Source organism: Lissotriton helveticus, chromosome 2_1 (genome assembly GCF_964261635.1).
Source record: "Lissotriton helveticus chromosome 2_1, aLisHel1.1, whole genome shotgun sequence".
In the NCBI taxonomy this organism is placed as follows: domain Eukaryota; kingdom Metazoa; phylum Chordata; class Amphibia; order Caudata; family Salamandridae; genus Lissotriton; species Lissotriton helveticus.
Genome location: NC_136059.1, coordinates 1,623,411,624 through 1,623,438,905, shown reverse-complemented (window position 1 = coordinate 1,623,438,905; position 27,282 = coordinate 1,623,411,624). Strand labels below are relative to the sequence as shown.

Below are 27,282 nucleotides of genomic sequence, written 5' to 3'. Positions count from 1 at the left end.
GGTAAGGCGCAGGAATACGTAAAGCTAGCAAAAACTAAGTCAACAAAAACAGAAGGATGGAAGGCAAAAAGCTTGAGGGAAAACCACGCCACACATGCCAGGTCCAACATGCTGCTTTTCTGCTTTCTCCCTGTCACGCAATGTAGCGCAGCAACTTTGGGAGATGTGCTCCGTGATGCTTTTCTAAATCAGGGTCTGAGTGTTACTGAAGTGCAGGCATTTTATCTGTGTACAGTGGATGAGTTCCCCGACCTTCTTGGCCATGCTTTGGCAGGGTTAAAATAATCCGGAGTTTGTGTGGGGCAGTTAGAGGTGCATGAGCCACTGAAAGATCAAGCCAGACTCGAGCCAGATGCCAGACTCTGGCTTAGCTCCAGGTCCTCTTGCACCCTTGAGTGCAAATAGAGCCATTTGTTCATAGGGTTTCTAACGGCCACAGTTTTCAGGGGATTATGAGTAAGAAAACATTGGGGGATCCATGCAAGCCTCACCTCACTGGACTTCCCAAGGTGTCTAGTTTTCATAAATGTCTGGGTTTGGTATTTTTCCCTAGATGGCCATCGAGCCCGGGACCAAAACCGCGGATCACACCCATGCAAAACCAGGTTGTCTCGTGAAAAATCATTTTGATGTTGCCACAATAAGTTTTGGGACATTTCCTGTTTCAGGCACTAGGCCTACCCACACAAGGGAGGTACCATTTTTAGAGGCAGACTTGGGGGAATGCTGGGTGAGTGGAAGTTTGTGGCTACCCGCAGATTCCAGAACTTTCTATCACAGAAATGTGAGAACATTTTGTTTTTTGGACAAAGTTTGAGGTTTGCAAGGGATTCTGGGTAAAGGAACCTGGTGCAAGCCACTCAAGTCCCTTCATCCTGGATTCCACTGGGTGTATAGTTTTAAAAAATGTACAGGTTTACTAGGTTTCCCTAGGTGCTGGCTAAGCTGGGGACCAAAATACACAGCTAGGTACATTGCACTGGAAAAATGTGATGTGCCCATGTTGAGTATTGGGTCCTTTCCTGTCACGGGCACTAAGGCTACCCACACAAAAGAGGTACCATTTTTATCTGGAGACTCGGGGAAGTGCTGGGTAGGTAGAAGTTTGAGCTTCCCACAGACTCCAGAATGTTCCATCACAAAAATGTTAGGAAAATGTTTTTTTTTTAAGTTTGAGGTTTGCAAGGGATTCTGGGTAACAGAGTCTGGTGAGATCCATACAAGTTACCCCATCCTTAATTCCCCTTGGTGTCTAGTTTTCAAAAATGTACAGGTTTGCTAGGTTTCTCTAGGTACCGGCTTAGCTAGGGCCCATAATCCACAGCTGTGCACATTGCAAAAAAAGGGTCAGTTTTCACAGGAAAAATGAGATATGCCTATGTTGCGTTTTGTGCTGTTTCCTGTTGCAGGCACTAGGCCTACCCATACAAGCGAGATACCATTTTTATCAGCAGACTTCGGGCAATTCTGGGTCAGTGGAAGTTTGTGGCTCCCCACGGATTGCAGAAATTTCCATCACAGAAATGTGAGGAAAATGTGGGGTTTTTTTTCAAAGTTTGAGGTTTGCAAGGGATTTTGGGTAAAAGAACCTGGAGAAAGCCACACAAGTCATCCCACCCTGGATTCCTCTGTGTATCTAGTTTTCAAAAATTTACAAGTTTGCTAGGTTTACCTAGATGCAGGCTGAGCTAGGGCCAAAATCCATAGCTAAGCACATTTTTAAAAAAAAGGGTCAGTTTTCACAGGAAATATGTGATGTGCCAACGTTGAGTTTTGTGCCATTCCATGTCACGGGCACTAGGTCTATCCACGCAAGTGAGGTACTATTTGTATTGGGGCTCTTAGGGAAACACAGAATAGTAGACCAAATGTTATTACTATTTGTCTTTCTATGCTTTTCTGCCTTCCAAATGTAAGACAGAGTTTAAAAAAGAAGTGAATTTGAACAATACCCCCTAATTCACATGCTAATATGGGTACCCACAAATTCCAAGATGCACAAATAACCACTGCTTCTAAACTCCCTATCTTGTTCCAATTTCAGAAATACATAGTGATACTCACTTATTGTCTCTGGGTACCTTGGGTTCTTGGTGAAACTACAAGCCTCATACAACGTTGCAACCAGAAGGGTCCATCGGATAAAACGTTACAAAGCATAAAAAATCTACCATAGTTAGAAGTTATAGGTGATAATGTAGTCACAATTGGCTGTTTTTTCAACTAAATTTAAATATTCTTTTATTTTAACTGTTAATTTCTATAGGAAAACTATGAAAGATTTTCACAAATGACTCCTTGCTGAATTCGGAATTTTGTCTTCTCAGAAATGCATAGCTTTTCAGGATCCATTATTGGTTTCACACCCATTTCTACCACTAACTGGAAGGAGGTTGAAAGCACATAAAATAGGAAAAATGGGCTATGTTCCAGTAAAAGGCCTGGAAAACGTCTGTCTGCCTGTTCCTGAAAGCTGGGAAGAGGGTAATTTTAGAACCACAAATCCTCTGTTGATATCATTTGCAGGGAAGAAACCAGATGTTTCTTCTGCATAACTTTTATCCCACCCCCCCCCAAAAAACCCCCCAAATGTAGCTGTTTTTTTCCTACTTTCTCAGTCTCCACCAAGGGAATCCACAAACCAGTGGTACCTTTCGAAGCATCAGGATGTTGGAAGAAAAGAACAAAAATCTGGCATGGATACCTAATGTGGACAAAAAGTTATGAGGACCTAAGCGTGAACTACCCCAAATAGTCAAAAAAGGGCGTTGCACAAGGAGGGAGGCCTGACAGCAAAGGGGTAACGAAAAACGGGCCACATACTGATCTGTCAGCCTGGCCTGTTGGTCGGACCCTGGCCTCAGGGAAAAATATATTGAAGGCATGCTGCAGTTCAGGCTGTCCTGTAGACAACCCATAAGGTCTCTTCAGGGTCTTTAACCGCATGCGTGCTGCGGTCATTTTTGCGCTGTGCGGCTTTTTTCGATTTACCGCGTTACATGACGAGCTGAGCTCGTCATGAGCATGCGAGCAGCGCAATGGAAGGGGTTAAACGTGAATGACTGTCGCTCAATTGGCAATCAAGTCACCTGCCTCACTCTCCACAGTGGCGTAGCACAGATGCCGTGGGCCCAGAGCAAATGAGAAAAATTGACGCTTTGACTGCTGTTGTAAAATACAGCAATTTTCGAGGTTCAATTCCCCCCTCGAGGTTTTGGGCTCTGGTGCAACTGCACCTGCTGCACCAACGGTAGTTATGCCCGTTTCCACACACATCTTTAAAGAAAAGCACGTTCCTGCAGTAGGGTGCACCTCGGGCATTTCACCTGTTGCTTGCAGTGAACCCAGGCCAAGCATGAGTCCGTCTGTCTGCCAGTGGGTAAGATTGCCAGGGCACACATGGCAAACAGTCATATTTTTTTACTCCCACTCCAGTTGAACGTTGAAAAGATTCGTTGTTTGAAAAGTGGGGCGGGGCGAACTCCGACGGAAAGCCCTCATTAAGGCAGGGCCGTGGCGGAGAGACAAGGACAGTGAGAGAGGCAGATTGTGTTCTGACGTCGATAGGAGAAGGGACGCGCCCTGCAGCACACGCACTCCCAGGCTTCGAGGCGCACGTCTTCTGTGGTTCAGTCCCTTGACATCAGGTACAGAGCACGGCAATGGAGGCCATTTATGAACCGCGCTTTAGGCGCAATTGACTTTAGATGGCTCCAGGAAGAAATACGCATAATAGTTTATATTTAAATATTTCTTTTAAGAAATCGAACTACACTGATAGAGAGATTAGATTAACTGTGTATGTTTAGGGTTAGGGCGGTGATGGGTGGAATTGGGTGGCCACTGCAGGAAATGACGAAAGGTCCCAGAGTCTCACACACGGATAGTCATTGGACTTGGGCTGAATTGGGGCTCTTGAAGGGTTTGCCTCCCCCCTCACCCCCCCTCACCCCCGTCCACCCACGCCGCAGGGGGCCTGAATTACCCCCCTGGTGGAAATGGGTTCAAGGGAAGGAACGAGAACTGCTAGCGAAGGTAATAGTACTTGATTGTGGTAAAATAATTCGTTTTCCGTTATTTATTATAAATAGCGGCGCTGCAGAGCTGTCCTTGAATGAACTCTTCGAAGACACGTCCTTAAAATCCAGCTGTTTGTGGCAGATGTGTTTACCCAACAGTACATTTCCACTCTGTTCTCTGTACTCCTTAAAGGGGTGTTTTGCATGTATGATGGGCGTAAAATATTTTTCAAATAGTTTTTGTGCATGCCCCCTCCATTAGCCAGTCCTAGTGCCTAACTCCGAGAGTGGATTATTGTGGTTAATGCGTGGCATTTGTTTGAGCGCTTCCGTTCGTGTGTGGAATATGTCCCCTTTTCACCTTTCAGCCATTCACTCACTGAAAGAGCGGTTCCCCTAGGCGCAGACTTTCACACAAATGTAAGCAGAAGCATCTTCGGGAAGTGAAACAGTTGCAGCACCAAAGGTCACACATACATCACAAACTGCTACAGAGTCACCAAGCTTTGAAGTCGGTGTACGCGAGACGCAATCCACACCTGACCACGACAAGCGGGGCAAACAACCTCGATCAGTTTTCTGCGTTAAAGATTTTTGCATCACCGTCCACTGCTGCGTAATGTTATAGGTTTTGTTTTCCCCATACTGTATGATTCTTACCACTGTAATTACTGCATATGGATTGTAATCACAAATGGTGATCGGGCGAGTAAACCCTGGTGCACTAAGCCTATCGCAATGTAATCCTTGTTAATGACCCCATGGGCAGATTACGAGAAATGTAGAATGCACCAATTCCTGTGATTAACAATGCAGTATTATAATAAAAATAAGTTTAAAAAAATAGATTTTTGCATTGACAACTGATGCAAGCGCAGCTCTTAAGGTCTTTGCGTCTACTTGTAGCAAATACCACATGATTCATGCAGTGTGAGTGTAGTGGGGTGGGAACAGTGTTAAACCCTTATGATTCCACGCAACGCCTCGTATCTCATCCTGGGTTTGCGCAAACTGCTTGTGTCAAATAAAAACAAGAGCAAACATAGGACAAAAAGCAAGTTGTGTATTTCTAATGAGTAGGCACCCCTGCGCCTAGGGGAGGGGCACCCTTAGTCGTGCCACAAAACCGAGCCTCCTCCAGGGGGCTGGTTGAGGTGACATCTCCAATACCTATATGAAACTGAAACCTAACATTAACTTACTTAAGGCGGCATCCCTAGGGTCTTGTCCTCTTTGTCTTCTTGGACCCCAGGGAAGCCGCAGGATCATCGGAAACCACCCACCCGGCAGAAAAGCAAGGCGGAGGCGGAACGCTGACAGAGAACAGAAAAGGGGCATGCACAGCAATAGAGGGTCAACGACTGGATGGACCCCAGGAGGGGGGTAGGATGGATGAGCGCAGAGGGTAGGCAGGTAGAGGGGACTGACCGGCTGGCGGTCCTGGACTCTACTGCCCTAACCCGGTACGTACGAACTGAATAGAATCTTAGGGAAGCTGCCTGTGTTCAGGTACCCCGGTGGGCGGGTGCGCTATACGGTGCCCTGGATTGCAAGTACGATTCAGAAAAGGGGGTGGCAATGAACAGAGTGTCTGAATTAAGCAGACCACTCTTACCCAGTCCAAAGATCAGGGCTTGATCCATCACCGTTATTTAGCTCACTGCCCCATCCCAGCTCAGAACCTGGCTATATGCAAATTAGTCTGTCCCTGGCCCAGTGCATCATGGGAACAGGGCAGACCAAACTACCAAGCCAATTCTTCACCAGAAAGGAGACAAGCTACCGGGGACCGGTTTCTGGCATTTCAGCCTCGTCGGCCCGGCTTGCTTGAATCCTGATGGAGCAGTGAGCAAGGGACTCATGTCTGAGTATACCCTGCCACACCTATAGTGGCCAAAAACGATTCAGAAAAGGGGGTGGTGATGAACAGAGTGTCTGAATTAAGCAGACCACTCTTACCCAGTCCAAAGATCAGGGCTTGATCCATCACCGTTATTTAGCTCACTGCCCCATCCCAGCTCAGAACCTGGCTATATGCAAATTAGTCTGTCCCTGGCCCAGTGCATCATGGGAACAGGGCAGACCAAACTACCAAGCCAATTCTTCACCAGAAAGGAGACAAGCTACCGGGGACCGGTTTCTGGCATTTCAGCCTCGTCGGCCCGGCTGGATTGCAAGTATGCAACTGTTTGCTGTAGCGCGTAGGGACCTGCAGGCACAATGTGCACAGCCGAGTGGGTCGGCCGAGTCGGCCAAATTCAAATTCAGGTGTAAGGTTAAGCGAAAGTGCAAGTGTAATGTCGTGCCTAATTTCATTACTGCCTTTCACATGTGGATGTTGCTAAAGTCTGATGCTGTGAATAGTGATATATCCAAGTAGAATACTTTTACTCTCGTAATATGCAACTGTTTGCTGTAGCGTGTTGGGGCCTGCTGGCACAATGTGCGCAGCTGAGTGGGTCAGCAGAGTCGGCCAAATTGAATAGTGATATATCTGAGACAAATACTTTTACTCCCGTAATATGCAACTGTTTGCTGTAGCGCCTTGGGGCCTGCTGGCACAATGTGCGCAGCTGAGTGGGTAAGCAGAGTTGGCCAAATTGAATAGTGATATATCCAAAGCAAATACTTTTACTCTCATAATATGCAACTGTTTGCTGTAGCGCTTTGGGGCCTGCTGGCACAATGTGCGCAGCAGAGTGAGTCGGCCAAGTCGGGCAAATCAAAATTCAAGTGTAAGGCCAAGCTGAAGTTCAAATGCAATGTTGTGCCTCATTTCCTTGCTGCCTTTGACATGTGGATGTCGCTAAAGATTGATGCTATGTATAATGATATATATCCATGTAGAATACTTTTATTGTCATAATGGTTGTGGTGAATCATCTGTGTTGATGTGAATAAAGTCTACGCCTTGGACAACATAATCTGATTTCATAAATTCTTCGGCCCAGCGGGGCGGAAAGGTATCAGCACTGGGGGAGGAGGTTTAGTATTACGTTGTGCGCGTACTATAAGTGTAGTACATTGTGAATTGGTTTTTTTCTTCACACACTGCAGTTCTTGCAGATTTGTACCTATCTTGGCAATTCTTGGCCACTGACATTAGAGCTTTTAGACTTCGAGATTTAGATGTGACTGACTGTAGACTGAACCTTTTGAGGTGGCTCAGGTAGTGGAAAGAATTCCTGCATATGCCCCACAGCTGGTGCTGCACATTGGAGTTGGCAGTGCACACCTAGGCCAAGAAATTTGAAGATGATCAACTACCTATTTCTGACTTTACAACTCAGCATTCATTGTAGTTACAGAATGAGGCGGACAGGCCAGTAAATTATTAGCCTGAGCTAAACCAGGACTAGTAGCTAAAGCAGGAGCCAAACCATTGACATATCTGACATAAAAATCACGCAAAATGGCATGTAAAATATAACAAAGACTCTTTAAAATTAAATATATACATATTTGCATCACTGCATTAAGTGGCATTTAGGAAAAGTGTTAATTTTTAACTATGAGCCTAGAAACATTAATAAAAATGCCCGCTCTGTTTGGCATGTTCCCAATACATGGGCAATATTCTGATTTATGGAGGAATGGTGTCATCTTATTTTGTGATGAGTGAGGTTGCTGTATGATACTGATCCTGAATTGATCAACTTGAAGGTGCTGTCAAACTGCTGATCATGGAAAATAAGGCAGAGCAAATATCACAATTTAGAGAAGTGTGAAAGCTGGTTTTTGAACCCAGGTTTCTATTTACACACTATGCAAAATGGCTGCCAGAGGGGTAGCGCATTCACTGTCCCACCTAAAACCAAAGGACTATGCATTGTGCTTACTTGTCTCGAGTTACATTAGTACAATGTGTTAAATAAATACACTCATCACAGGTTAAATCAATCCAGGCGCGCAACGCCAATTGGACTCAAAGGGCTTCAGCCCCCCCCCGCCCCGCATCGTATGTGGCAGCCCGGGATGGGACTTCTTCCCGGGCACACACACAGCCGCACCCGAGTACTTCACAGGTCTTTTAAAGACCGGTTGCTTGTTAATGAGGCATTGTTTTTGTTTCACCCCTTCTAAGAGCCCCTGCAGCTCCATTCTGCCTATTGCTTAGAGATTCCGCCCCCCGAAAATTTTTCTTAGCCCCCCCCGAAATGTGACTCTAGTTGCGCCTCTGAATCAATCTGACATCATTCTTTATTAAATAAAAGTACCAAGGGATACTAATACACTACTTTTGTGTTAACCTCACAGGCTTTCCCGGACTTAACAAACACAATCTTTCCAGGAGGAACCAAGCGCATCACTAATGTAGCTTAGCAACACAGCAAGACTTCAGAGATGCTACAGAATTTGCTACCTGGTTACACACCTTCACCGAGGCACATGCGAAGGGCACATAAACTGCAGACACATTTCCAATGGTTGCAGACAGACTTTTATGCACCTTTTCTGTGTTCAGTTTCATAAACAAGTTCTACTAGAAGAGCGCCCTTTCCGTATTTATGCATGCACGCAGGTGCCCTTCGTTAGGCACTTTTTGTCTTTATAAATGGTACTGGGGCGGAGAGAGGTGCAGCGCCCGGATCTGTTTCGGCATTCCAGTCTCCTGGCTTGAGCTTTGCTCGCTTGGCTCACTTACTGACAGTTATCTCTTGTCTGCATCTTAGGGAAGGGCAGAGCAAACTTTGAGGCGAGGCAGGCGTACCATACTAGTTGAATGCTGCCAGGGTTTTCAGACTTGCAGTGTCATTTTTAGTTTCACAGCATGCTGGGAACTTTTTGACAGGGTAAGGTGCGGTTAAGAGTGTTTCTCATTGTTATGCATGTTATAGGGACTAGTTTAAGAACACTAGGCCAGATGTACAAAACCATTTTGCCTCAGTAACCATTGCGTTTCACAAAATTCTTGGGTTTGCAAATGTACAATGTTTTTTTACAATGCATTTCCAACTCTCAAAATGAGTTTACCAACACGTACTGAATTGGCATTAGGAAGGGGCATTAAACAGATGTTCCTCACTAATTAAAACACGGTTTTAATGGTATGTGTCAGTTGTTGGCCTTTGGGACTCCTTTCTCTTTCAGAATCGTGATGGGTGACATCAGCTAAATAAATGAGTTTCTTTAAGGAACATGGGCTGCTTTTAAAAAAATAAATGTAGTTTGTGAATACCAACAATGGGATGGTAATCTGCTGTTCATTGCATCCCGCCATCCTGTATTTGTAGCCAATCACAAGGAGTCACAAATAGCTACTTCCCAAATTAGTAGTCATTAGGGTGGTCATTCTATGACCCACCCCCCCACCCCATGACTGGATATTTTGAGACACAACCTATTATTATATAGATTGTTTCGCCAAATCAAAGACAGATTGTAAAAAGTCAGTGCATTATGTGTGATAAAGTAATGACTAGAAAAAACGCGGACTATAATCTATATTAGGATCATGGGCATTCGGTCAACTTTGATAGTTGAGGTCCTTGAATACATGCCTCAAATTGCACTAAGTAAGCCAAGTGATCGAGCATATTTCCTCCCCATGTACTGGGCTGATAGGGGCTGTCGGGATTTTTCCCCTGAGAAGAATTTGAAATGAAAAGAGGCCCGAATGGTGTATTGTACAGAACAATTTCAACATTAATACTGTAAAAACAGCACCGAAGAGGAAATAATGCATGTTCTCAATAAGTTAACAATGTCTAGCCAGCCCTTATGCTCCCCATGGGGGTCGGGTTTACATTCCGCAAGAAAACTTTAAAATAATTGTGTTAAAACAGTACATTTGTTCAGCAATAAATTGGCTACAGAGCTATACGTATTGTTAGAGCCCATTCAGGCAGCCACAGAGCAAGTAGGGCTACTGAGCTTCAGCAGTGGGGGCTGGAGTCATTTGCCTATGATGTCGTGGGTCCACCCTATTATGGCTCTGCAGGCTGAGACAGGTACAACAACCCTTACAGCACTTGACTGTCATTGGTAGAAAGCGCAAAAAGTTGCATGCCTCAAATGGAGGTTAGTGTTGGGGGTACAACAGGCTCAGCACTTAGACACCCAACAGTGTAGTAATGTGATTCTCCAGCCCAGTGCATATCTCTGTAAAAAGAGAAGCACTTTAGTACACTGTAAAACTCAACACTACACACTAAAAAAAGTGTTAGCTATTCAGAGTCTTTATTGCAAGATTATTGCCTCCACAGCGAGGATGCCTCTTTCCACCACCCTAAATCTAAGAATCTAAGATACTCTGGTGTAGGTTTTAGCACAGGTGCAATGCTCTCCTCACTTGCTTTGGTCAGGTGGACACTTGTAGGCACTCAGTATCTCAGCATTTGTCTCATCCAAAGTTTGGTTGGGGGTGTGCTCGGTCTTACTCCAGCCTCTCAATCTTCAGTCCTGGTCATCCTGCAGTGGGGAAAATAAGCATGCCACAGACTGCACAGCAAGGTCCAGAGGCAGTGGTAGGCATGCCGCAGCCTTCAATCAGTGGCCCTCTTTGGAGCACATGGCGAAAGGTGGATACGCAGATTGCGTAAGACTTCCTTCCTCCTGGACTGGGTGAATCAAAATTCACCTACTTGGTCCTCTCTGCCTCGAGGTAGTGATGTTGTCTGCTTTTGGTTGCAGGTCTGGGGATGGCAGCGGAGTCATTTCAAGGCACTTTTATGTAGTGCAGCCGCAGCAAATTGGTACACTTCTGGTCGGTGTCTTGGCTGCAGCACGGTCACTTGGGCACACAGTGGCAAGCGCCTTAAGGTAGCAGCTTCACTCCTTGTAGTGTAGTCCACACAGGCGCATGTTGAGCATGTGGCATTGGGCTAGCCACAGAACAAGTCCATTTGTGCGTACTTGGCGCAAGAGCCACAGTGTTACTGAGATCTTTTTTTTCAGCTTTGCAGACCACTTGGGGCACACTTTGGTGCAAGTGCCACGGCTGCAACAGCAGGGGCAACACAACGGTCCACTTCAGTATACTTTGGCAATGATGTGAATATTCTACTTTGGCGATAGTTACCGGTTCCAAGCTTGGAACATGCCAGTCACACTTCCATGAGTCTCTCTCAGACGGACCCTCAGCACTTGGGTCAACTACTCATGCCGACACCAGTGGTTCACCCCTTCTGCAGGGTCTGCCCGCAACTTCCCTCTTTATCCAGGTAGGATTTGGGGGCATTCCAGAACAATGACCATCTCTTCTTTCAGGTCAAACTCAAGGTGGTGTTCCCTCATCTCTAAGGATCTTGCTGTCAGGCTGACACCAGCCTTAGTTGTGTAGTAGTCCTTTGTGTACTCTTTGGAGCACTCGTACCTTGGTTGACCAGAACGTGGAACTGGAACCACAAGTGAGTAAACAGATCCAATAGTTATACAGATACAGCTGAAAGAGGATGTGTATCCTCTGTCTTCACTTTCAGATCTGGTTTGGACCAAATCTTCTTTTGTGTGTTCTTCTCAGGCTGTCTCCCATACTCTGCTTTTTTCTAGAGTGATGCTCCGCACAGCAAGGTTGTCTCCAGGTTGGATTACCCGCAAGAGACACAAAAACGAGTGATCATTCTTCATCTGGATATCACAGCCACACCTAAGAGTGATCAGAAAGAGAGACAAAAGGCAGACCCCTTTCCAAAGGATTGGAGACAGAAGAAGGGGCTTTTTTAATGGTAGATCAGATATGGCGTCTGCCGAGTATAACGTCAATCAGTCACTCTAATGCTAAATCTGACGGTGCCACAGAAAGGAAGAGAACCCACAACCTCCAATAGGGACCAAGATCCACAAGCAAATGATACAATGGGAATCTGTGCACACGTCTTCTTATTGTGTTGTTCAATACTGAGTACAAAAAACACAAAATATACAATAATAAGTGCAGAGGTAGTCTTGATTGATGTATTTCTTCAATTCAGGTTTATTCACAATGCCCAGCCTGGATGTATGACGTTACACGGCATACTTTTACAACGCCTACCTTTACATCGCAGTTTTTACAACGCATGCTGTTACAACGCATAGCGCTAAGGGGTGCTGGATAGTGAATAGTTTAATTTACTATTACAACTCCAGTCCCCGTGGATAGTAGGGAAGGTGTTGGATAGTAAATTAAATCTATTCCCTATCCTAGAGCGCCCCCCAGCGCAATGCGTTATAATGACATGCGTTGTAAAAGTTGCGTCGTAATGGTAGTGCGTTGTAAAAGTTTTGTTGTAAAGGATGTTCCCCGCCCAGCCAACACGTGTTTCGTCAGGGTACTTTGCCCACGACTTCATCAGGGCTCTACAAAATGTACAATGGTAGCAGGTTACATACATGTAATTGCACCACATACATCACTACTAACCAGATTCAGATGAAGGCGCCAAGGTGACTTTAAGTGTGAGCACACACCCCACACTGAAAAGAGAGGTTCCACACACGTAGGCACGCTCCCTAGAGGTGCCCTGTGATGTGCATGTGAAGAAAACTAAGTATTCTTCTAGAGAGTTGCGACATCACACACAATATCCAAGTCCAGCCAGCGTTAGTTCCCATGTGACTGTTACATGCTCAACTGATATACAAATACAATATATGTTTTAGAACTAGAAATATTTATATATAACAACATATGCACAGTGCACAATTAATACAACTCTTATGTTTTTAACATGTCAGTATATCGTGACAAGGTGGGAAAGGATGCAGGAATACCCGTGCTGTTAAGTGCCCCACTTAGCATAAGTGGGTGAAAGGAAACAAAGAAACAGTTAGAAAGAAGACCAACAACCTAAGGTTCTGTATAAATAAGGACATCTTACCCGCACGGGCAGTGTTTCCAAAGTTATTGCCAATGGCTATTTGCTGCATAAAAAAACAACAATTCCACGAGACCGTCAATATGTACTATACGTACAATGCTATCGCATTCAAATGTGCACCAATGTGATAAACCATAAAGAGAGAGAATCTCACCTCTCCGCCGGTTCTACTTCTGTCCCGGCTGTCGGGTTATATGTAAAATAATGCTGAATGTAGTCAGCAGTAGGTCACCTGGTCAGTACCAACTATTACGGAGCACTGGGGAGGAACAAGTAATGGTAGTTTTTAGTCATAGTAGACTTATGTAGTCCAAAACCATCTAGACTGCAAACTCCACACGCATCTAATCTCTGCCTGGCTTGTGCAACGTGAACGAGCATAGTTTGTCTATGTCCCTTACGTGCAGCTCTGGGGCCATGAATCTCTTTAATAATGCGGTTGCTTAGCAAGACGCCAAAATCAATAAATATCATTTTACCCATATAATATTCTAGTTTCAATGTCAAATGTCCGCGTTCTTTGTAAACAGTATTTACCAAAAGAAAACCCTTTTGGCAGTATGACTTTCTTATTCTGCCCGGTAATCATCCCCCAAGGTTTAGGACAATGGCAGGGCAACTTAAACTTACGTGTGTTTACTCCTTCTCTGCAGCCCGAATTATGCTGCTTTCCAGCGCGTCCGCCTGTGTATGCGGAAATCAAGCCTATGCCCCAAAGTCTCTTGGGAGGGAGGGGTGAGGGGGGGTGAGCAGACACCAGACAAATTGAAAGTGTGCAAAAGGCCGCTTTTATTGAAACAGGTGCATATTTACAACAATACCAACCTGGCAACCGCCTCACAAAACTAGTCCTCACTAAATAAGATGTTACCTTACAACCCCAAACGTCAGGCCCGCCCCTAACACGTCACAAACCCCGCCCCCACCCAGCACAACATAATTACAATTCAAACAATACCAAAACCTGATAATCATTTAAATATCATCCCAACCCACCGCAAAACATCACATTGCAAAACTTACCCACCAACAACTTACATTACCCAAAACCTTGTAACCACCCCACGAAACAACTATTTAAACTTTTCCAGCCATAGCCCAACTTTAGCAAAAACCCAACAAGCTTCATGTCCCTGCTGACCAATAACGCCCAATTTCCGCACGGCACCTGTTCCAAGCGACAATGAACAACATGTTTTGTTACCCCATATCCACCTGTTCCGACAAAAGACCCTAAACATATGGAAGATAAAACAAATAAATAATGAAAATAAATAAATAAATAAATAAATAAAAAACCCGGGGAAAATAAGAGAAAAACCTAACTGAGAATAGGGAGGGAGGGAGGGAAAATTTCCAATCTAACAATGAGCTCCCGGCCACCAGGTCGTTCAACCTAAAATGGTGGCCGGGAGGAGGGGCCAGAGGGATATATAGCTGGGCTCCCCCAGTAGGAACCGAGGGAGCCCAAAACCAGCCCAAAACCAGCCCAAGGCCGGTGCCCTGATGCAACCCCCCCCCACCAGCCCCTCCCAATCAGCCCGGGGGTGGGGACCTCCCTGCGGTCGGCTGCCCCCCCCCAAGCCCCCCTTGGGAGGGAGGGGTGAGGGGGGGTGAGCAGACACCAGACAAATTGAAAGTGTGCAAAAGGCCGCTTTTATTGAAACAGGTGCGTATTTACAACAATACCAACCTGGCAACCGCCTCACAAAACTAGTCCTCACTAAATAAGATGTTACCTTACAACCCCAAACGTCAGGCCCGCCCCTAACACGTCACAAACCCCGCCCCCACCCAGCACAACATAATTACAATTCAAACAATACCAAAACCTGATAATCATTTAAATATCATCCCAACCCACCGCAAAACATCACATTGCAAAACTTACCCACCAACAACTTACATTACCCAAAACCTTGTAACCACCCCACGAAACAACTATTTAAACTTTTCCAGCCATAGCCCAACTTTAGCAAAAACCCAACAAGCTTCATGTCCCTGCTGACCAATAACGCCCAATTTCCGCCACCCAGAAAAGAGGGGGAAGGAATTACCCTCCTCTCTTTCTGCCCCCCAAAACCGACCAACCAAAGAACCAGAACCTCAACCCAAGAAATGTTGAATCTTCAAACACCTGGAGAGCACCTCTCGCAATTCCAAGAGATATAAATCCATCCCCATACGAGATAAGTGAACACCATCGCCGCGAAAGAATTCCACATTGTCATAACGGATGTCCTTATGGGACACCCGCCCAAAACCCAGATCTCTACAAAAATGGGAAACCTCCAGATTCAACTTCCTTCGCGCCTTATCAACCGCCCTAGGCTTGATCGCACCTCTCCAGGTTCTTCTAGGGACCAATTCTGTCCATAAAACATGGCAACCCGCCCATTGTTGACGAATAAGAGAAAGATCCTTCTTCATTGCTCTCAATAAAACCACCCCTTTCACCCCACAAAGGTCATTCTCCCCAAGGTGTAAGAGCAGCACGTCAGGACAAACACCTCCCATCAACCAAGAATTCAAGGCCGGGATAAGCTCCCTCCAGATCATACCTCCCTTCCCCTTCCATACAACATGAAAAAGACGAGAATTAAAACCAAGTGTAGCTTCTTATAGCTTGATCTTCCGCGCGCCTAATGAAGGAATGTCCCACTATCCAGATCGTCATGACAGTAGAACGGGGGCCGGCCACTGAACCTGAAAAAGAAAAGCAGCATCAAACTCAAGAAAAACTATCATCCGCAGGCGCCATAACAGGATCAGTACGCACATAGCGCCTAAAACAGTTGGAGGACCAACGCCCCAGAGACATAATGTCTTGCTGCGACCAACCCCTGTTATGGGCTTCTGTAGCTGCCCCAATCCTGAAAGAATGTGTACCATACTGTGTCTCATCCAAGCCCAGAAAGCGCAGCGCTTTACGCAAAACCATGCGCAGTTGGTACTCCGTCACCCTGGAACCATCCATATGTCGAAAAACAGGGCCCTCCAAGGCGGCCCCCGAACAGTCCCGCAAACGCCTGGCCCACCCCAAAGGACACGTCTCAGGAGGGGAAGAAGCTTCCAGCCAGATGCCCCTCCCTTTGCTGTGTTGATCAGTTTTTGCTCGAGCCAACCAAATGTGCAACCCCGCTTCCAAAAATCGAACATTCTCCCACCCCACCCCAAACGTAACTTTCGACCCCAGTAACTCAGAAACTCTGAAAGCACCAAAAAACATCCAAACCATAAGAGTAGAAAACAGACAAACCTCAAACCCATTCAGACAAACAGAGGGCAAAACCTGCAAAACTCGGGCTAACGTCTGCCAGGACAAAGGTCGGCGAACCATATGTTCCCTACCCCTCTCCCTAGACCAACCTTCTAGCATGCGCTTACCCACCTCCCCTGCCGAAGGAGAATAGCCCCACAGCAATTTGCCCATGAACGCAATACCAGCCAATTTTCCAGCAATCGTCACACGTGTCAGCCCCCTGTCTATCAAGTGAAGAATGAACTGTACCACATCTTCAGATCGTCTCCAGCCCGGAGCGCGCCAGCCGGCCCCAGATTCTAAAAACTCTTTCCAGGCCAATTCATACGCTGTCCTAGTGGAAACTGCAAGCGAACCTACCACCAGCTGCAAGACCCTGTCTCGCCTACAGTCCACAGATGTTCCGGCATGCGGGTCGGCGTCCTGTCCGCCTCCGAGGCTAGCCCATGGAATCTCTCCCACTGTGAACGAGACAAAGCATCCGCAATGTCATTGTCCACCCCAGGAATGTGTAAGGCCTTAAAACTGATGTCATACGTCAAGCACCCCAACACAAAGACTCGCAAGAGCTTCAAGATGTGAGCATCCCTGGCCGACTGCCGATTGATAATGTCCACTACAGCCTTATTATCAATTCGAAACAGCACTTTTTTGTGAGAAAGCTCCTGACCCCACAAAGTCAACGCCACCACCACAGGGAAAAGCTCCAGGAAGGCAATACTCCTGCCTCCGTTCTTCCACGCAGCAGGCCACTGTTCCGCACACCATCTGCCCTGCCAGTAAAGACCGAAACCATCACTGCCAGCAGCATCTGAAAAAATTTGGACGTCCCAAATCCAATTCTCTTCTCTGTACAGAGGAATGCCATTGAAAGAGTGCAGAAAGGCTACCCACATCCGCAGGTCCTCCTTAACACCTGCTGACAAGCGAACGTGATGGTGAGGTAAAAACTGACCAGACAGAGCTCTACCCAAACGCCTGCAAAAAGTTCTACCTGCCCTGACCACCCTACAAGCAAAGTTAAGATGGCCCAGCAGCACCTGAACTTCCTTCACTGTCACCTTTGCCTTGTTCAACATAACATGTAAGAGGGCCAACATCTTTTCTTTTTTATACACTGGTAAACGTGCCTCCATAACATTAGAATCAATCTCGATACCCAAAAAAGACATGGTCGCGCAGGGGCCCATTGTCTTTTCCGGTGCCAATGGCACACCTAAAAATTCCATCAAAGTTTGGAATGTTCGCAAAGCATTCTGGCATGCTGAGGAATTGGGAGCACCTACAAAAAAGAAATCATCCAGGTAATGAGTCACAAGCTGATGTCCTGACGTGTCGGTGAAAAACCATTGGAGAAATGTGCTAAAGGTCTCAAATAACGCACAGGATATGGAACAACCCATTGGCAGAGCCTTATCCACATACCACTTCCCTTGAAATTGAATCCCCAAAAGATCCCAATCCCCAGGATGTACAGGCAAGAGACGGAATGCCGATTTGATGTCACATTTTGCCATCGCCGCACCAGTGCCGGCAGATACAACCAGGGCCATGGCCACATCCACTGAAGAATAAGACACTGAAGCAGCCTCACCATCAATGAAATCGTTAACTGATGAGCCCTCCGGCCATGACAAATGTTGAATCAAACGAAATTGGCCAGGCTCTTTCTTAGGCACCACACCAATTGGGGAGACAATAAGATTTTCCAAGGGCCAATCATCAAAAGGACCCGCCATCCTTCCCTCTCGCACTTCCTTATCCAATTTGTCTTGCACCACCTATGGATGTTCATTGGCCGACAACAGATTCTTTGACCACCGCCGCAACCGCGGCCCTGTGTAACCCAAACAAAAACCTTCCTGAAAACCATCCAACAACAACTTAGCAGCCTCGACATTCCCGTAGCCCCTCAGAGCCACAGCCAAGTGAAAAGGATTAACTGGCGTATGAGCCTTTGGGCCCAGTTCCAGAAGTGTTCTTCCCCCCCCTGTAAGGTTGAGGCTGCTGTGCAGGAGCAGGGGCATTGGCTGTCTGTTGTGACCACTGTCTACCCCCTGTAACCCGAGGCCCCCAACACTTGGACAGCGGGTGCGGTTTACCACATTGGGAGCATTCGTGTCGAAATTTGCAATACTCCCTTGGGCAATATCCTCTGTTAAAATCCCAACATGTCCCATTGGCAGGTTGGACTGACACAGCTGCACCCACCCCTCCCCGAGTGGGCCTACCCTGAAAGGGCCGTGAAGGTAATGGATACCCACTAGCTGTGAAAATTGTCTTACCACCTGCCGAGGCTCCCATAGTGTGTTGCCACAAGTCATTATCCAACTCCCCCCATTTCGCTTCAGGATCCCAAGCCATCCGAGCCCGGAATTCCTCATCATACTGTGACCAGGCATAACCACTGCCAGTAATCTGCGCTTTCCTGATCACATCCATATACTTAAAAAGTGCCACACAGCGCTCAGGGAATTTCTCACAATACACACTAGCGTATATAAGAAATGCCGCTGTCCAGTTTTCTATGGTCAAAGGAACCTTTGGGCGCTTGGCCAACTCATACTCTTCCTCCTTAGACCCCTCCTTAGACCTAACCTCCCTATGTAAAAGCTTCAATAATTCAACGTACTCCCCTTTCCAAATCCGTTCCTTAGTAGACAGCATTAAATGAGCGCCCAAAGGTTTTGTGACGCCCATGTAAGGCAATTTCTTTATTTTAAGCTCCTTGCTGTGTGGGGGGTCCTTACCTACCTCCATGGGCTCCGTAACAGTCCCGGAATCCACCTTAGAACCCACCCCCCCGTCATTCGTACCCACTCCTTGATCCTTAACATAACGACCCTTGTGGAGCTTAAGATCCACACCCTCCGAAGGAGGATCCCCCCCCGTTCCAACAGAAACCATCAATGGCTTGTCCCGCGGCCCAGCAAGCTCACCTGGATTCAATAAAGGCAGTTGGGCCGGCCTCTCTCTCCATGCCATCTGTTCAACATCAACGCCTGACCGAGGAACCCTCACCACGGGGCCGCTCTCTCGAGTTGGTCTGGAAACTGTAGCTCTCGGACGCACCACCACCGGTGCCTGTAAAACATCATCAGAAGCGTGAAAAAGCCCCCCCCTTGTACCCTCAGCACGTATCTCGCCCTCCTCAGGGCTCTCCTCATCATAATCTAAAACCAAAGATTCCTCCAACCGAGGAGGATCCAACACCTTTGCCGGACTTCTGAAACCAACCCGGGCCTTACCAGCCCGTACCGACATTGTAGGCGGGGGAGCCGACTGGACCCGTCTGTACTCCCCCGAACGTTGACCAGATTTGTACAACTTAACCAACGATGAATCCCTTTGTTGATGAGAAGAAACATGTGGGGCCAGCGAGGACGCGCCGGTCCTGCTTCTGCCAACCCCGCCGATATCCAGAGAACCCGACAATGGGGCCAGCGAGGACGCGCCGGGTCCGCTTCTGCCGACCCCGCCGATACCTGTAGAAAGAGAAGTTGGGGCCAGCGAGGCCGCGCCCGACCTGCTTCTGCTGACCGCGCCGAGGTCCAGTAATGAAGACGTTGGGGCCAACGAGGTCGCGCCTGACCTGCTTACGTTGACCACGCCGGGGTCCCTCGCCGGTACGGGGTATGCCGCGCCGGGCTCCACCCTCCCTTCTCCTCGGTGCAACTGGGCCGCACTCCACCCTACCAAGTCTGCCTCTCCACGACGCTCCCTGACCTGCAAAGCAAAAGGCTGAACTGATGTGCCGGGACCCTTACTACCAGAACGGCCAAAGCTATCAACACCACTAGCCATACAAAAACCAGAATCCCGAAACTGCACCCTACCAACCTCCCTAGCAACAGACCCCCTAGATTGAACCGATAAGCCCCTCCGAGGAGGGGAAGGCTCCACCACCTCATCTCCACTACTCCAGTCCAGCAAGTCTTGAACAATCTCGGACGCAGGGCCCGATGCCAGTCCACCCTGCCCTTTCTGCTGGATATCAGCGCGGGGCTGCTCCAACCTCCCAAGTGATCTGACCCCAACAGGCAAACCCGGAAAACTCAAAGTGCCTCCAAAACCACTCAGCATATCAGTGCCCTGGATGGGTGTAACCCTGCCCGCATCACGAACCCCCTCAGCCCAAGAAGGAAAAACATCTAGGCCCTCCCAAGATCTAACACCCACCTGCCTATCGCAACTCCCCTGCAGAGGAAAAGTAACAGCACCACCCTCACAAGGCTCAATGAACCCCCTGCCAGACCCAGAAACATCCTGTGGATCACCCAACAAAACACCACCAGACTGCTGTCCCAGCAAACCTGCCCCCGCCCTCCTTTCCATCTGCGCCCACTCCCCCTCCCCCACAGAACCACTAAGGACTGACAGTACCTCCCCCCGGGTAGAAACAGGGGGGGAAAACAACAGGGGGCTATAAGGCACAAAAACCTCCCCGTCCCCTAACAGTCCAGGCTGCACTGTAGGCTGAAGCACAACCTCACTCACCAATTGCGGCCCAGAAGCGGAAGCTGGCGGGAAAACACGGTCATTAGTAAGCCCCTCATGAGTACCCAACAAATCAGCCTCCTGACGCAAACCAGTTGCCCCCAAAACCGAGGGTGCACCAGATATGCCGGCCGGCACTGATGCAGAGAAACCACATTCAACCTGAGCGCGCGGCGCACAGAATTCGAAATGCGCATCAACCGCCAGCTCCCCACGCAATGGCTCTGCGTCATGCACCACGGAGGCAGAAGCCGAGCGCTTCCTGCCTCCGCGCTTACCGGCCCGCCTGCCCTTGACAGCGGGGACCGAAAGCGACCTCACCGGCTGCCCCACAGCCCCCAGGGGAGCCGGCACCACACCCTCACCCAATCCCGCTTCGTGCGACGCACCCGGTTCCCCCCCCCGCAAGCAGCACGGTACCAGGGGCCGCCCTCCTAGAGCGCGGGCGGCCCCTCTCACTTACCGCCTCCCTACGTGACCTCTTCGGCGAACCACACGCCGCGACCGCCGCCGCAACCCGCGCCGAGGCCTGCCGCCGAGGACGCGCCGCTCCAGGCACGTCTCCTAACACCAAGTCCAGGCGTCCAGCCTCACTGAGGAGGCGGATCGCCTCCAGAACCCGGTAATCCTCACCAGACATATTCAAGAATAAACCACAAAAATTTTTAACTGACTAAAATTTCCAATCTAACAATGAGCTCCCGGCCACCAGGTCGTTCAACCTAAAATGGTGGCCGGGAGGAGGGGCCAGAGGGATATATAGCTGGGCTCCCCCAGTAGGAACCGAGGGAGCCCAAAACCAGCCCAAAACCAGCCCAAGGCCGGTGCCCTGATGCAACCCCCCCCCACCAGCCCCTCCCAATCAGCCCGGGGGTGGGGACCTCCCTGCGGTCGGCTGCCCCCCCCCAAGCCCCCCATGTTAAAGTAATCACGCTCTCCACTAGAGCCCTGAACCGCGAGTTTGAAAACGGAAGTTCACAGGTTATGGAGCCGGAAGTGAGTATCCGCGGCTCCCGTCCTCCATTCCAACACTAAGGACGAATACATCCGATGTGTTCTCCCCAAAACACAAATACTTGTACGTGCTCCAATATTCAATCTAATTCTAGATAATCCTTAACGCTTTTCCTTATATCTGCAACAGTATGAAAGGATCCTTCATACTCTGACAACAAGAACTGCACTCCCAACTTTCAGCCCTACCATCCTCCAAATATCAGTATTTAGGGACACTTATAAACAGATCTCTGCAGGAAAGAGACCTCCATGAATTTCTAAGGGGAGCTTATCTTCTCTTTCCTTACTTCAATGTCTAGGGCCTAGATGTAGGTAATTTTATTTTACCACTTCTTAAATACCGAATTTTACTGATTCAGTAATTAAGAAGTGGTAAAATAGAGGGGGGTGGGGGGGATGTAGGTATTACAGAATCGATAAATACCGAATTGTTAAGATTAGGTATTTACCGATTCTGTAAATACCGATTCGGTAATGCCCATTGATTCCTATGGGCATTGAAGCCCATAGGAATCAATGGGCATTACCGAATCGGTATTTACAGATTCGGTAAATACCGATTCCAGCAAGGGTGCAGGGGGTGTCACTTTGACACCCTCTAGCACCCCAAATACAGGCATGTGTGCCATGTGGCACACAGACATGCCCTAAGGGCATGTCTGTCTGTCACATGGCATAGGTGTGCATGCACACATGTGCATGCACACCTGGATTCGGTATTTTACCACCCAATTGGATTGGGTGGTAAAATACCGAATCTGAAAGGCCTTTGGGACTCAGAAGAGTCCCACCTACATCTAGAAGTTACCAAATCGGTAAAAATACCGAATCGGTATTTTACCGATTCGGTAAATTTACCGAATCGGTAAAATTGGCCCCCTACATCCCAAAAACCCATTTACCGGTCGGTAACGGCCGAAATCGGCGTTACCGGCCGGTAAATGGCCACCTACATCTGGCCCTAGGTCCTCTTCCACCAGTCTTAGAAATGTCAGCAATACACTTCCACTGTCTGGTAACGTAATCTCACCTCCATCTTGTGCACATGAACAGAACACAGGTTTTCAGAAGGAAACACAAAGGCCTTCTTCACTCTGGTCCACTCAGACATGCAAAATGTGTGTAACATCCCGGTCACACACATGCATAAACACATGCGCTTAGGATATCAAGGCAGGGATTTGGGTTCATCCGTGGCAGTGAAAAGTTACATGAGTGGGCCAACAAGTCACCACTCCTTTGACACAGATAAAAAGGTCTGGTCATGCTATGATCTTTAAAAACACAGTATGCGCCTACAACTGTGCTGCACGCTTGAACCGATGACAAGGGCAGTAGTCCTCTGTTTCTATGGAGAGTGCACTTGGTGCACCCCTACATGTACAGGACTGGACTCATATTAAGTTACAGGTCTAAGCCATCACACCCAATAGATAAGCTTGAGGCTGGGGGCCAAAATCGAAGGACAAAGAAACCAGCCACTCTAATTTTGGATCCTAGGGCAGGGGCCATGACTCTGGAACATCACATGGCAGTCTATATAGCTTTTCACTTTTATAGCATCTTTCTTCCTGTCTATATTTAGCTTCATCCCATTTTACACATTACCTCCATTCCTAGTAGATTCTCAGCAGTATATAATCGGAAATCTACTAGAAAAGGCATGTGGGTAAAATCAAAAGATTTACAAATCTCTGTAACAAGTTCTAAAATACTAAGCTATACACATCTTAAAAGATCATACATCAATGTTACTATTCAATTCACAGAGACTTTACAGGATTAGAAAGCAGACAGGTCACATTCATTTTACATTCTCAAGCCCCCGAAAGCAATATTTTTTTTATCTGTATGCAAGCGGTTTTTGTATTGCGTCGACCTAGCCCAAAGACAGTGGAGCACGGTACAGTGGTAAAAGGCAAAATAGTCATAATAGTGATATCACAAAAATGTTTTATCAATATAGATAATGAAATGCCTATACTTATGTCAACAAAATAATTTCTATAGCACCCCTTTCTCAACCACTCTGCAAGTGACCCAGACCTCCTGGTGCACAACAAGTTGCAGTGCAGTCGCTTGCGCTCACCTGTGGCATGAAAAATTTCCACTTCATTGCATATGTCATGAGTGATGCACGGTGATGTCACTGGCCATGTCATGAGTGATGTAATATGTGAGGTCATCAGCAGTGCATTGCAGAGGCAAAAGTTACAGTTTGCTCCGGTAACTATAGCTAATGAATTTCTCTGGTTTTGTACACGTGAAATGTGGGCCTAACTATAAGATCCCTGTAACCTTTGGTTTTTTCAGTGAATATATTTATATATAAATATCCACAAACAAAAGTCCTACACCCAGTTCCGGATCCAAACAGCATTTACTCAAATGTTGCAGGCTGCATACAAGTAAGCTCCTGGCGCGTTTCTGCAAAAATGCCGTAATCATAGGTAAACGATGACTTCACAAACCGCAGGTGTTTATAACTTCATAGCCTCATGACATAATGCAAATACTATGGTTCCCATAATGCTTCTTATACTGCAGTGAAATATTCATCATGCTAAATGGAGTCCAACACTGCAGTACTAGTTCAAAATAGATAGTCCCAGGCATTTTTAATGTTCCACATTTTGCTATGTAAAGTCAAGATTTCATTTTGCTGCTACCATGAGACATGTAGAATTGGTGCAGAGTCCGGATCTTACCAAGGCGAGGCTGTTGCCTCTCTTGTCACCCTTTCCCACCTTCAACATTGTAAATTCATGAGTTCATCCTAGGGCAGGCGAGTCATGCCCCCCATCATAAATCCAACAACAAACTCCATCGTTGGGTGCCCCCAACCCTGCTGGGCAGCCATAGCTGATGGGGACGGAGAGTCGCGTTACTCAAATCCAGAAACAAAAGTGCCAAGCCCAGTTCCGGATTCCAACTGCATTTATTCAAATGTTGCAGGCTGTATACAAATAAGCTCCTGACATGTTTCGTCAAAAATGCCGTACTCATAGGTAAATGATGACTTCACAAGCCGCAGGTGTTTATAATTTCATAGCCAGGTGACATAATGCAAATACTATGGTTCCCATAATGCTCCTTATACTGCAGTGCAATATTCATCATGCCAAATGGAGTCCAAACCTGCAGTACTGCTTCACAATATATAGCCACAGGCATTTTTTATGTTCCAAATTTTGCTGTGTAAGGTCAAGGTTTCACATTGCCGCTGCCATGAGACATGTATAATTGGTACAGAGAGTCCGGATCTTACCAAAGTGAGGCCGTTGCCTCTCTTGTCACCCTTTTCTACTTTCGATATGGTAAGTATTTAGATAAATCCATTAGTCCATCTGAGGGCAGGCACGTTATGGCCCCCCATCATAAATCCAACAACAAACTCAATCGCCGGGGGCCCCCAACCCTGCAGGGCAGCCGCAGCTTACGGGGACAGAAAGTCCCATTACTCAAATCCACAAACAAAAGTGCCAAGCCCCATCTGGATTCAAACAGCATTTATGATATGATGACTTGTCAAGCCGCTGGTGTTTATAACTTCATAGCCAGGTGATATGTTTTCAAATACTTTCTACTTACCTTCAAAATACTTACATTTACCACGATATGCGTGGTAAAATGCATTCATGGTAAAGGCCCATTCATTGTAAAAAAATATGTGTGAAAGTCTGTTGTGGTAAAGTCTTTTTCGTTGTAAAGCCTTCGTTGTAAATGCATTCCATTCTTTAGCCTTCGTTGTAAAGACTGTTTTCCGCACCACAACCAAAAAAACCATATCTTGCCACTTGACTGGCTCAACCATTTTAAGGCTTTACATACCAATGATCTTCAAACCCCATATTGTGAGGCTCAGTTGCCGTGGGTAGATTTGAAGCAAGATGCTCTGGTGTTTGACTTAAATTTGATAAAACCTGCCCTTAATTCCCTTGCACACAGGAAAGTGCCAGCCCTGATGGTATAGCAGGAGCTATCTTCATCCACGATAAAGAATACTGGGCTAAAACATTCTAGTGCTGTCCAATGCAATTGCAAGGGGAGCGCCTATCCCAAGCTCTTGGAAAGGAGCAGAGGTCACCCCAATATACAAAAGGGGTGTCTGAACGAAGCCTATAAACTATAGACCAATAAATCTAATTGACACCACACAAAAGGTTTTTTTCTGGGTAGTACTAGGGAAAATAAATGAGTGGATCGAGGATAAACTGCAACCTCACTGCAAGAAAGATTTAGAGAAAGAATTTGCACCATAGGTCAGGTCTTTCATTTAATGCTTTTGTATTGGAAGACCGGGCTAATTGGCAGAGAACACATATGTGGCATTTGTCGATTTGAAGTCTGCCTTCGATCTGGTACCTCATCAGAAGCTGTGGTAGATTTCTACGGGACACGAGGATGCCCTCAAATATTCTGTCTATTGTTCTTCATCTCCACAAGGATAAATTTGCCAGAATAAGATGGGGTGAGGAGGGACAACTCACAAACTCAATTCTGGTTAGCAAGGGTATCCGCTCGGACTGCATTCTGGTTCCCACTCTATTTTCTTTGTATTTCAATGATGTTGTTCAATTCCTCTCACTGCATGCCTCTGATGCTCCTTCTTTGGCCGAAGCAAAAATACCTACCCTACTTTTTGCTGATGATACCCTACTAGTGCCCCAAAGTCCAAGCGGACTTCAACTTTTGCTGAACCACTTTGATGAATTTTGCTCCTCGCATGGGCTAGTAATAAATACAGCTAAAACTAAGTATATGACTATCAAGCAGCACAGCTCGTACAAAGGTAGGATGACACTGGTAGGTGCAGAGCTTGAAAAAGTATACACCTTTGACTATTTAGGAATCACGTTAATATCTAAAATGTCATGGAAAATGCATGTTGATAAAGTGACCATAAAACACAAACAAGCTGTTAGCACCATACTGAAAGAACATTGTGTATCACACAGTAAGCCAGTTGCCCAAGTCCTGCAGCTCTACAATTTAAAGGCTGTGGGTACTCCATTTATGGCGTAGAACTCTGGGGCTTCCAAAACTTGTACGACTTAACCAGATCTAAAAAAAAAAAAGTTTCTAAAATATATATTCTCCCCCCCCCAACACCCCCCCCCCAGAACACTGATATACCCAGTAAAACTTGACAAAGGGGGGGGGACTGATTCCAGATAAAGCAATAATTTAACATGCCTTCTTTTTGGAGGAGCTCAGAGCCACACTGGAACTAGCCGATTATGCAGGAGCCCTGCAAGAGTTATTCAAGCAGGATAGATTTCATAAAATAGAAGAGCCTGGCTCAACACTATTAAGAAACTGTTGAACTCTCTTGTTTTTAAATGTTTGTATTTCCTGTTAAAATTGTAAATGGGCTCCTTAGCACTTGTGTATGCTGGCATAAATTAGGACGATGTTATTTTATAAAGATCTTAGCACCACTGCACTTTGTGCTTCTGATACCGATTGCACTTTGTAGTTTATATTTCATGCAAGGGACATATAGCTAACTTCATTCCCACATCTGCTTGGGATTATGTATACTACTTTCCTTGATTACCCATTCGATCAAATTAGTGGAAAAAGCTTTGTTGAAACTAACTAAGATCAGAGGTTGCAAAAAAAAGAGTAAGGCATTAATTAAAAAAAATACTTGTATTGTATTTTCCATGATGTTCCTGCATTT

At 46.7% G+C, this 27,282-nt stretch overlaps 1 protein-coding gene across 1 annotated transcript in view; it reads left to right on the top strand.

Annotated features, from left to right (window-relative positions):
- The first annotated feature begins 3,427 nt into the window (after positions 1 to 3,427).
- LOC144818802 (prostaglandin reductase 1-like) overlaps positions 3,428 to 27,282 on the top strand; it is a 330,315-nt gene continuing 306,460 nt past the window's right edge. Inside the window, exon 1 of the mRNA XM_078676574.1 lies at positions 3,428 to 3,647. The gene's annotated coding sequence lies outside the window, so the exon portion shown is untranslated. The remainder of the gene's footprint in view (positions 3,648 to 27,282) is intronic.